This window comes from Sus scrofa, chromosome Y (genome assembly GCF_000003025.6).
Source record: "Sus scrofa isolate TJ Tabasco breed Duroc chromosome Y, Sscrofa11.1, whole genome shotgun sequence".
Classification (NCBI taxonomy): Eukaryota; Metazoa; Chordata; class Mammalia; order Artiodactyla; family Suidae; genus Sus; species Sus scrofa.
This window is the reverse complement of record NC_010462.3, coordinates 9,777,883-9,789,597: the sequence shown is the minus strand read 5'-3', so window position 1 is coordinate 9,789,597 and position 11,715 is coordinate 9,777,883. Positions and strand designations below refer to the sequence as shown.

At 36.9% G+C, this 11,715-nt stretch overlaps 1 pseudogene; it reads left to right on the top strand.

Moving 5' to 3' along the window:
* Positions 8,174-10,713, top strand: LOC110257944 (annotated as a pseudogene).

The window sequence follows — 11,715 nt, the reverse complement described above, 5'->3', positions numbered from 1 at the left end:
GGGTCCTGTCTTTAAATGGCATACTTCACTTAGCATGAGAGTCTCTAGTTCCATCCATGTTGCTGCAAATGGCATTATTTTGTTCTTTTTATGGCTGAGTAGTATTCCATTGAGTATATATACCACATCTTAATCTTATTATGATAAACTCTTTATTTGATTAGATTACTTTGTATGATATATGTAAATGTCATTTATTTTATATATGCTTTTGTATACATTCCTAGTATGCTATATGTATGATATATGTAATTTGTATGATATATGTAAATGTCATTTATTTTATATATGCTTTTGTATACATTCCTAGTATGCTAAATGGCATACAAAATGTTGAAGGAGTGTAACATAGGCTTTTCTTATCTATAAATCACTTTTAATTCATTAACTTTAATTTTAGCATATATGTCTACCTGTATGGAAAGCAGCTGAAGCTGCTCAAGTGTGTAGACCCAATAATGATTGTAAAAAAGTTTCAAGTTTCTGTATTGTGCCCTCTCTGGAAATTCACTCTAGCTTAATAAAAGTGAAACATTCACCTCAAATTGATACATTGTACATTGGACATCCATTGCATCTTCATTATACAGGTGGGTATCATTGTGGTAGACTGGCATAATATCATTACATTTACTCTCAATGGTAGAAATTTAGTGCAAATCCTTGTATTGATTTTATTACAGATTTGTTTACTTATCAAAATCTCATGAACTTGTTTTTCATAAGCATTAAATGAAACTTAACCAGCAGGAAAACATTTGAGGTCTGCCCACAGAAATTTTATCAGAGATGCCGGGATTTTATCAGTGCCTAAATTGCCCAAAGGAGGGCAAAACCGGAGTTAGCCACCTGTAGCCATTCTGCCCTAAGAGGACATGAGCAAAGTTTACAATCCTGCTGGTTAAGTTTCATTTAATGCTTATGAAAAACAAGTTCATGAGATTTTGATAAGTAAACAAATCTGTAATAAAATCAATACAAGGATTTGCACTAAATTTCTACCATTGAGAGTAAATGTAATGATATTATGCCAGTCTACCACAATGATACCCACCTGTATAATGAAGATGCAATGGATGTCCAATGTACAATGTATCAATTTGAGGTGAATGTTTCACTTTTATTAAGCTAGAGTGAATTTCCAGAGAGGGCACAATACAGAAACTTGAAACTTTTTTACAATCATTATTGGGTCTACACACTTGAGCAGCTTCAGCTGCTTTCCATACAGGTAGACATATATGCTAAAATTAAAGTTAATGAATTAAAAGTGATTTATAGATAAGAAAAGCCTATGTTACACTCCTTCAACATTTTGTATGCCATTTAGCATACTAGGAATGTATACAAAAGCATATATAAAATAAATGACATTTACATATATCATACAAATTAGATCAAAGTAATCTAATCAAATAAAGAGTTTATCATAATAAGATTAAGATGTGGTATATATACTCAATGGAATACTACTCAGCCATAAAAAGAACAAAATAATGCCATTTGCAGCAACATGGATGGAACTAGAGACTCTCATGCTGAGTGATGTAAGTCAGAAAGAGAAAGACAAATATCATATGATACCATTTATATCTTGAATCTAATATATGGCACCAATGAACCTTTCCACAGAAAAGAAACTCATGGACTTGGACAACAGTCTTTTGGATGCCCCATGGGAGGGGTAGGGACTGTGATGGACTGGGAGTCTGGGGTTAATAGATGCAAACTATTGCATTTGTAGTGGGCAAGCAATGAGATCCTGCTGTATATAATAGCACTGGGAACTACATCTAGTCAATTATGATGGAACATGATGGAGGATAATGTGAGAAGAGGAATGTATATATGTGTGTCTACTTACAGTAGCAATTGACAGAACACTGTAAGCAAAGTATAACAGAAAAAAATAATTAAAAAAAGAGATTTTACCATAATAAGATATTGTCATTAAAGATTATCAAAGAAATTTAGCATATGAAACACAGTTTTTTACAAATATAAAGCAAATAGTGTAAAAGATAAAACATATATTTTAATTTTAATGTTTTTTTTATTTTTTTCCATTATAGCTGGTTTAGTGTTCTGCTAATTTTCTACTGTACAGCAAGGTGACCCAATTACACATACTTGTGTATATTCTTTTTTCTCACATTACACCACAAGTGACTAGATATAGCTCTCAGTGCTGTACAGCAGGATCTCATCATTTACCCACTCCAAATGTAATAGTTTGCATCTATTAACCCCAGACTCCCAGTCCCTCCCCCTCCCACTCCCCCTTGGCAACCACAAGTCTATTCTCCAAGTCCATGAGTTTCTTTTCTGTGGAAAGGTTCATTTGTGTCATAAATTAGATTCCAGATATAAATATCATATGATATTTGTCTTTCTCTTTCTGACTTACTTCACTTAGAATGAGAGACTCTAGTTCCATCCATGTTGCTGCAAATGGCATTATTTTGTTCCTTTTTATGGCTGAATAGTATTCCATTGTGTACTTATACCCCACCTCCTTAATCCATTCATCTGTTGATGGACATTTTTTTCCATGTCTTGGCTATTGTGAATAGTGCTGCAATGAATGCACAGGTGCATGTGTCTTTTTCAAGGAAAGTTTTGTCTGGATATATGCCCAAGAGTGGGATTGCCAAGTCATATGGTAGTTCTTCTATATTTAATTTTCTAAGGTATCTCCATACTGTTTTCCATTGTGATTGTAGCAATTTACATTCCCCCCAACAGTGTACTAGGGTTCCCTTTTCTCCACACCCTCTCCAGCATATATTATTTGTGGACTTCTTAATGATGGCCATTCTGGCTGGTGTGAGGTGGTACCTCATAGTAGTTTTGATTTGCATTTCTCTACTCATCAGGGATGTTGAGCATTTGTTCATGTGCATGTTGGCCCTCTGTACATCTTCTTTGGATAAATGTCTATTCAGGCCTTTTGCTCATTTTTTTTAGTTGGGTTGTTGGATTTCTTGCTGTTGAGTTGTATAAAATGTTCATATATTTTAGATTAAGCCCCTGTCAGTTGCATCTTTTGAAATTATTTTCTCCCATTCTGTAAGTTGTCTTTTTTTTAAGCTGTGCAAATGCTTGTCATTTTGATTAGGTCCTACTGGTTTATTTTTGCTTTTATTTCTGTTACCTTGGGAGATGGACCTGAAAAAACATTCGTAACATTGATGTCAGAGAATGTTTTGCTTATGTTCTCTTCTAGGAGTTTGGGTGTGTTTTGTCCTATGTTTAAGTCTTTAAGCCATTTTGAGTTTATTTTTGTGCATGGTGTGAGGGTGTGTTCCAGTTTCATTGATTTGGATGCAGTTGTCCAGGTTTTCCAGCACCACTTGCTGAAGAGACTGTTTTTTTACCATTTTATAGTCTTGCCTGCTTTCTCAAAGATTAATTGGCTGTAGCGTTCTCTATTCCATTCCAATGATCTGTCTGTTTTTGTACCAGTACCACACTGTCTTTGTAATATTGTCTAAAGTCTGGATTTTTTAATATTGTCTTTGTAATATTGTCTTAAATCTGGGACAGTTATGGCTCCTGCTTGGTGTTTGTTCCTCAGGATTGCTATGTAATTCTGGGGTCTTTGTGGTTCCACATAAATTTTGAGATTGTTTTTCTATGAAAAATGTTCTGGGTAATTTGATATGGAGTGCATTGAATCTGTAGATTGCTTTGGGTCATATGGCCATTATTATCATATTAATTCCTCCAATCCAGGAGCACGGAATATCTTTCCATTTCTTTGAATCCCCTTTAATTTCCTTGATTAATGTTTTACAATTCTCAGCATATAAGTCTTTCACTTCCTTGGTCAGGTTTATTCCCAGGTATTTAATATTTTTGGGTGTAATTTTAAAAGTTACTGTGTTTTTATACTCCTTTTCTAATATTCCATTGTTAGTATACAGAAATGTGGCTGACTTCTGAATGTTAATCCTACATCCTGCTACTTTGCTGAATTTGCTCATCAGTTAAGTTGTTTTGGGTTTTTTATATATAGTACCATGTCATGTGCATACAGTGACAATTTTATATATAGTATCATGTCATGTGCATACAGTGACAATTTTATATATAGTATCATGTCATGTGCATACAGTGACAATTTCACCTCTTCTCTTCCTATATGGATGCCTTTTATATCTTTTGTTTATCCGATTGCTGTGGCTAGGACTTCCAGTATTATGTTGAATAAAAGTGGTGAGAGTGGGCATCCTTGTTTTGTTCCAGATTTTAGTGGGAAGGCTCTCAGCTTTTCTCCATTGAGTATTACATTTGCCATGGGTTTGTCATAAATGGCTTTGATTATGTTCAGGAATATTCCCTCTATACCCACTTTGGTAATAGTTTTGATCATGAATGGATGTTGGACTTTGTCAAATGCTTTTTCTCTATCTATTGTGATGATCACATGGTTTTTGACTTTTGTAATGTGGTCTATGATGTTGATTGATTTGCATATGTTGGACCATCCCTGTGTACTTTTTTTTTAAGATTCCATATGTAAGTGACATAATATAGTTTTGTCTTTCTCTGAATTCTGTCACTTTGCATAATGTTTTCAAAGTCCATCCACATTGTCAAAAATGGTGGGATTTCAACTTATTTTTTAGGTCTCAACAATACTCCATTGTGTGTATACATATCTATAAATAAATGGATATATACATTTCACACTTTATTCATGCACTGATATATACTTAGGTTGCTTCCATGTCTTAGGTATTATGAACATTGGGGGTGCAGGTGTTCCAGTTAATGTTTTTATTTATTTAGGATATATGCCCAAGAGTGGGATTACAGGATCATATGATAGTTCTGTTTTAAGTATTTTGTGAAAACACTATACTATTCTACACAGAGATTGCACCAAATTTCATTCCCACCAACAATATAAAGGTTTCCTTTTTCTCAGCACCAACAGTTGTTATTTCTTCTTTTTTATTTTATTTTTTAAATATTTATATATTTATTTATTTATTTATATTATTATGTTCCCAATACAATTTTTTTTCCTACTGTACAGTATGGTGACCCAGGTACCCAGCCATGTATATTGTTTTTTCTCCCATTTTCATGCCCTGTCATAAGTCACTAGACATAGTTCTCAGTGCAACACAGCATGATCTCATTGCTAATCCATCCCAAAAGCAGTAGTTTGCATCCATTAACCCCAAGCTCCCAAGCCATCCCACTCCCTCTCCTCCCCACAGGGAATTTCTTGTTTTTTTAATAGTTTTTTTTTTTGGTAGCCATTCTGATAGATATGAGGTGATATGTCATTGTGGTTTTGATTTGCATTTCCCTGATGCTTAGTGATGGTGAGCATCTATTCATGTGTCTGCTGCCTTATATATTTTCATTGGAGAAATGTCTATTCTTCGCTCATTTTTAATTGGGATTATATATATATATGTATATATATATATACACACATATATATATGATGTATCTTGGATATATCTTGGGATATATCTATCTATCTATCTATATCTATATCTGATATATCTTGGATACTAATCCCTTATAGACAAATGGTATGCAAATATTTTCTCCCATTCTTTTTTTTCCACTTTTCTGTGCAGAAGCTTTTTAGTTGATGTAATCTCATTATTTATTTTTTATTTTATTGCTTGTGCTTCAGGTGTCACATGCAAAAATTACTACTGAGACCCATTTCGAGAAGCATTTGTATTTTTTCTAGGAGTTTTATGGTTTCAGGTCCTACATTTAAGTCTTTATTCCATTTCAAGTAAATTTTTTTGGGTGATGTAAGATAGCAGTTCATTTTCATTCCTTTACATATAAGCATCCAATGTCCCAGCACCATTTATTGAAATGCTGTTTTCTCTACTCAGTATTCTTATTTTCCTTGTCAAATATTAGTCAATGGTATACCCTTGGGTCTATTTCTGGTCTGTCATTTCTGTCCCATTGGCCTATTTGTCTTTTTTTTTTATGGCTATAGCTTTTAATAGATTGAAATCAGAAATTCTGATTTCGAATTCCCATTATGGTGCAGAGGAATGAATCTGACTAGTAACCATGAGGTTGCAGGTTTGATCCCTGACCTCACTTAGTGGATTAAGGATCCGGTGTTGCTGTAGGCTGTGGTGTAGGTCACAGCTATGGCTCAGATCCAGCATTGCTGAGGCTGTGGCTGGCAGCTGTAGCTCTGATTCAACCCCTAGTCTGGGAACTTCCACATGCCATGGGTGTGGTCCTAAGAGGCCAAAAAAAAATTTCTGATTTCAATCTATATTAAAAGCTATAGCCTCCTGTGTTCTTCTTTCTCCAGAATTTCTTTGGGTACTTGTGTTTCCATATAAATTTTAGGAGTACCTTTTTACTTCTGTAAAAAAAGTCACTAGAATCTTGATATGGAGTGCATGGAGTCTAAATGGGTTTTGGTACTACTGATATTTTAACAATATTAATTCTTCCAAGTCATGGACATGAACACCTTTCTAACTATTGTCTTTTTCAATTTCTTTCATCAATGTCTTCAAAGTGAAGGGTTCTGTCATTTTCCTAAATTTATTCCCATGTATTTTACTGCCTTTTTTATGGAAGAAGATTTCTTCTTTTCTTAGAAAATTTGTTAGAGTATAGGAATAGTATTGATTTTTATATATTAACTTTGTATACTGTAACTTTACTGAATTCATTGGATCTAACAGTTTTAGGTGGAATCTTTAGAATTTTATATATATAAAATCATGTCATCTACAAATGGATACATTTTTACTTCTTTCTCTCCAATTCTGGTAACTTTGTTTATTTTTGGTTAATTACTCTAGCTAGGATTTCTAGTACTATACTGAATAAAAATGGTAAGGGTAGGCACATGTGTTTTTTCCTATTAGAGGAAAAGTTTTCAGCCTTTCACCACAATGCATTATGTTAGATATGGGCTTGGCACATGTGACCTTTATTATGCTGAGATATATTTTTTTCTGTCTAATTTATCAAAAATTTTTATCATAAATGGATGTGGAGTTTTGTTAAATACTTTTTTCTGCTCTTTCTTTTTTTGGAAGTACTATTACTATCTTTTATTTTATTTTCTTGTAAGTAGCATTTTTTTAATTGAAGTATAGTTGATTTATAAAAAAATAGATTCAGGTATACAGCATAGTGATTCAGTATTTTTACAGATTATACTCCATTTAAAGTTATTACAGACACAGAGGAGGAGCAAGATGGCAGAAGGGTAAGAGGACACACTCACACTCTCCCACAAACACATTAAAAAAATCACATCTACATGGAAAACTACTTGCACAGAACATCAACTGAATGCTGGCAGAAGAACTTAAACCTCCCAAAAGGACAAGAAACTCTTGACATTACTGGAGAACAAAAGAAAAAAAGAGAGAGAGAAAAAAGGAATCAGGATGGGACTAGCATTCCTGAGAGGGAGGCATGAAGAAGAAAAGGAACCACACCCTTGGAGGCCACCTAACTGAAAGATCAGCTGAGTTGGCAGGACCTCAAAATCACCCAGAAAAGCACAGCAGCTAGACTGAGAACAGCAAAGCAGAGTGAGAGTTGCACAGATCATCTGAACCACCAGCCCGGACACCACAGCCTGAGATTCTGGGTGCTGAGACTCAGGCACCAGAGGTCAGTCCCAGAGAGAGGACTAGGGATGGCATGAGGGGCTAAGGAGCAGTGTGCCATGGGTGGTGGGGGGACTACCATGCCAGAGGGAACCTGGGAGAAGGTCTAGACCCACAGGAGAGGGGAGGGGAAGGGGGTGGGCTGCCATAGGAGTATGCATGTGCCCACAGGCTTAGAGGGTGGAGCAGCTCTGCAGGGGCTATGGGGAGCCAGAAGCCTCTTGCTTGTTTAGGGGGGGATCAGGTGATTTTTGTGCAGGCTACCAGTGACCAGGGACCTATTGTGTGGGATAAGAGCATAAGTGGGCTAAATGCTATGTGGCGACTCTTTCATGATCTACAGGTGGCAGGGACAGTCTATGGCAGTTGTCTCAGAGGCCAGATGGAGGCAGAGCTTACCACCAATGGGGCTTGTGAGTTGGCTCCACCTGTACCTCAGGGGTTGGTAAAAAAGAAAAAAAGGGGGCAATGCAACCAAGCACCATACACTGTTGCTCTCACTCCTCTGGACATACACCTGCCCTGCAGCTGCCATGGCCAAATGCTGTGGGTGGTGGCCACTGTCCCTTCTGAAGATCCTACAATTAGGAGCAGCTGGTGCAGCACCTCCTTCATGGGGTAAGTGGGACAAGGTGCTTCTTGAGTGGTCTGCAGGTGGCGGGGGAAAACCACCAAAGTTATTTCTGATTCCAGAGGTTGGCATGGCCCATTGCCATTGGAGATACCTGAACAAAAATAACTTATAGCCCCATTCACCTAAAGGGCACTACAGAAGAGGGCACTGTGACCAAACACCACCTGTTAGTACACTTGCACCCCTGGGAATATACCTGCCCTGCTGTTGCCACTGCCAAACATTCCAGACAGTACCCACAGGCCTGACCTATGTCACTTCCCAGGATCCTGCAACTAGGACACCCTGTACAACACCTGATATGTGGGCTAAGTGAGACGGGTTGCTTCATGCCTGATCTTACGGTGGCGGGGGCAAACCACTGCAGTTATCACTGACTCTAGAGATGGTCATGGCCTGCTCCCAATAGGGTTCCCTGAATAGGCATAACCTGCAGTTCCAGTCACCTCAGAGGAGGGCATTGCAATCCAACACAAGCTATTGTTGCTCTCACTCCCCTGGAAACTCCCGCATGCTGCTTTTGCTATTGCCAAATGCTCTGGTCACCTTGAAGATCTGCCTAGAGATTATTACCACTTCCAAGAGCCCTGCAAGTAGGAGTAGACTGTGCCACCTTGCTGCAGGTCCTTGCTGCTATTGAGCGCCCAGTGACCAGGCACTGACAGCTGGACCTATCCATTGCCTCCTTCTCCCTGAAAACACACTGGGCATCCTGGGAATAACAGCCTGCTCACTCCGAAGAAAGAGACAACAAATGTTCAAACTCCCACACAAAAAATAAATAGTAACCCTCCCCAAAATACGAAGGGTTATTCTTGCATAGAAGTAGCCTTACAAGACTAGTTTGGCTTTCCTGAACAGCACGATATTGGCGCAAAAATATATACATACTCCTATATATAAAAAAGTAAGTAACAAGGACCTACTGTATGGCACACAGAAATCTACTGAATATCTGCGTAATAAACTATGGGGGAAAATGATCTGAAAAAGAATGTATAAATGTATATAAATAAATGATTAACTTTGGTGAAGCTAAAACAGTATCATAAGTAAATTATATGCCAGTAAAATTTAAAAAGAGATATACTGCATCTGTGCACATGCTGTGGCCCTTCCCTCCCCACTCCCACTCAGGGAGTGGTGTTAAGCCTGCTACTCTGAGGCAAGCTGCTGATTTGGAGCTCTGTTCTGCAGGATAGGGGTTGTAAAATTGTCAAGAATTTTACTTCAAGAGGTACCAGGTGAAATTTAGAAGATCAGAGGGTAAAACTGACCACTACGCCTGAAGAGGATTGGTCATCCAAGATAAAAATAAGTAAAACACACCAAAATACAAGATGATAGTTCCTGTAACTAATAGAGATAAAATTTGTCAGATAGCTTATGATCATATAGAAAGAGATATGATAGTTTGTGCAGCTTATGATCACGAACTCCCAAAGTATGGTCTGAAGTTTGGTCTGACAAATTATGCTGCAGCTTATTGTACTGGCCTGCTGCTGGCCTACAGGCTTCCTAATGGATTTGGTGTGTACAAGATTTGTGAAGGCCAGGTCGAGGAGTCTGGAGATGAATACAATGAGAAAAGCATGGGGAGCAACCTGGTGCCTTCATCTGTTATTTGTATGTAGGGTTTGCTAGGACTACTACTGGAAACAAAGTTTTTGTGCCCCTGAAGGGAACTATAGATGGAGGCTTGTCTATCACTCACAGTACCAAATGATTCCCTGGTTATGATTCAGAAAGCAAGGAACTCAGTGCCAAAGTACACTGAAAGCACATCCTGGGGCAGAACATTGCAGATTATATGCATTATCTGATTGAAGAAGATGAGGATGCTTATAAGAAAAGTTCTCTCTGTAGATAAAGAATTACATAACTCTAGACATGACAGAGAAAATGTACAATAAAGTTCATTTGGCAATATGAGAGAATCCACTGTATGAGAAGAAGCCTAAGAAAGAAGTTAAAAAGAAGAGGTGGAATTGTCCCAAAATGTCACTTATGCAGAAGAAAGATTGGGTTACTCAGAAGAAAGCAAGCTTCCTTCAAGCTCAGGAATGGGCTGCTGAGGGTTAATAAACCAGGCCATAGTTTTCCATGAAGATTTTTTCAAAGACATTAAATAAATGTATCAATCAAAAAAATAAAATTTAAAAAGAAAAAGAGGAGAAAGAGAAAAAATAAACCGCCCAAACCCCAAAACAGATGTAAAGATAAATGGAAGAGTATAGAGACCCCAAATATAAAACTATACATAAAGGGTCAATTAATTTGCAATGAAGGAACTGTTATTATGCAGTGGGAAAAGGACCATCTCTTCTACAAAAGATATTAAAAGAGATGGATAGCCACTTATAAAATAATAAAATTAGAACATTCCTATGGATGGGAGAAAATATTTGCAAATGACTTGACCAACAAAGAATTTATATACAAAATACACACACAACTCATAATGCTCCATAGCAAAACCACAAATAATCCAATCAAAAAATGGCAGAAGATGGAGTTCCCACTGTGTCTCAGGAGGACATATTGTACCAGAGGATGTGGCTAGATCCCTGGGCTCAGTCAGTGGATTAAGGGTATGGTCTTCCCACAAGCTGTGGTATATGTTGCAGATAAAGCTCAGATCCGGTGTGGCTGTGTCTGCGGCTAGGTAGCAACTGCAGCTCCAATTTGACTCCTAGCCCAGGGAATTTCCAAATGCTACAGGTGCACCCCAAAAAGAAAAAACAAGTACAGAAGACTTGAAGAGACATTTTTCTGAGGGAGATACAGATGATTTGCATAGGTTACACCATTACACAGATGGGTTACAGGTACATGAAAAGATGCTAAACATTGCAAATTATTAGGGAAATGCAAACCCAAATGAGATGTCATCTCTCAGTTGTCAGAATAGCTATTAACTAAAATATCAGAAAATATCAAATGTTGGAGAGAATGAACAATGGCACATTGTAGGAAAGTAAATTTGTATAGCCACTATGGAAAGCAGTGTCACTGGGATAGTAAGCAAACTATGGGATAATTAACTAGGATAATGTAAGGATATTGGATTAACAGGTAAAAAAATACTGCATACAATACAGATAAGCAATAAAGATACACCCTATAGCACACAAAGAATTATAGCAATTATGTTGTAATAACCAGTAACAGAGTATAATCTGCAAAAATTACAGAATCACTAACTGTACAACTGAAATTAATGTAACATTATAAGCCAAATATTATTTTAAAAATGAAAAAATGAATATAGCTTTCCCATTGCTGTTTCACTATTTTTGTATTTATTCCTTAAAGCAATGATCTGACTAAAGTCAAACTAATATAGAAGCCTGTATGTTTGGGAATATTTATCATATGTGCATGGCAGGATACCAAGATCACAAAAAATAGTCTGTATAATATGCAATTTTTAGCAACATT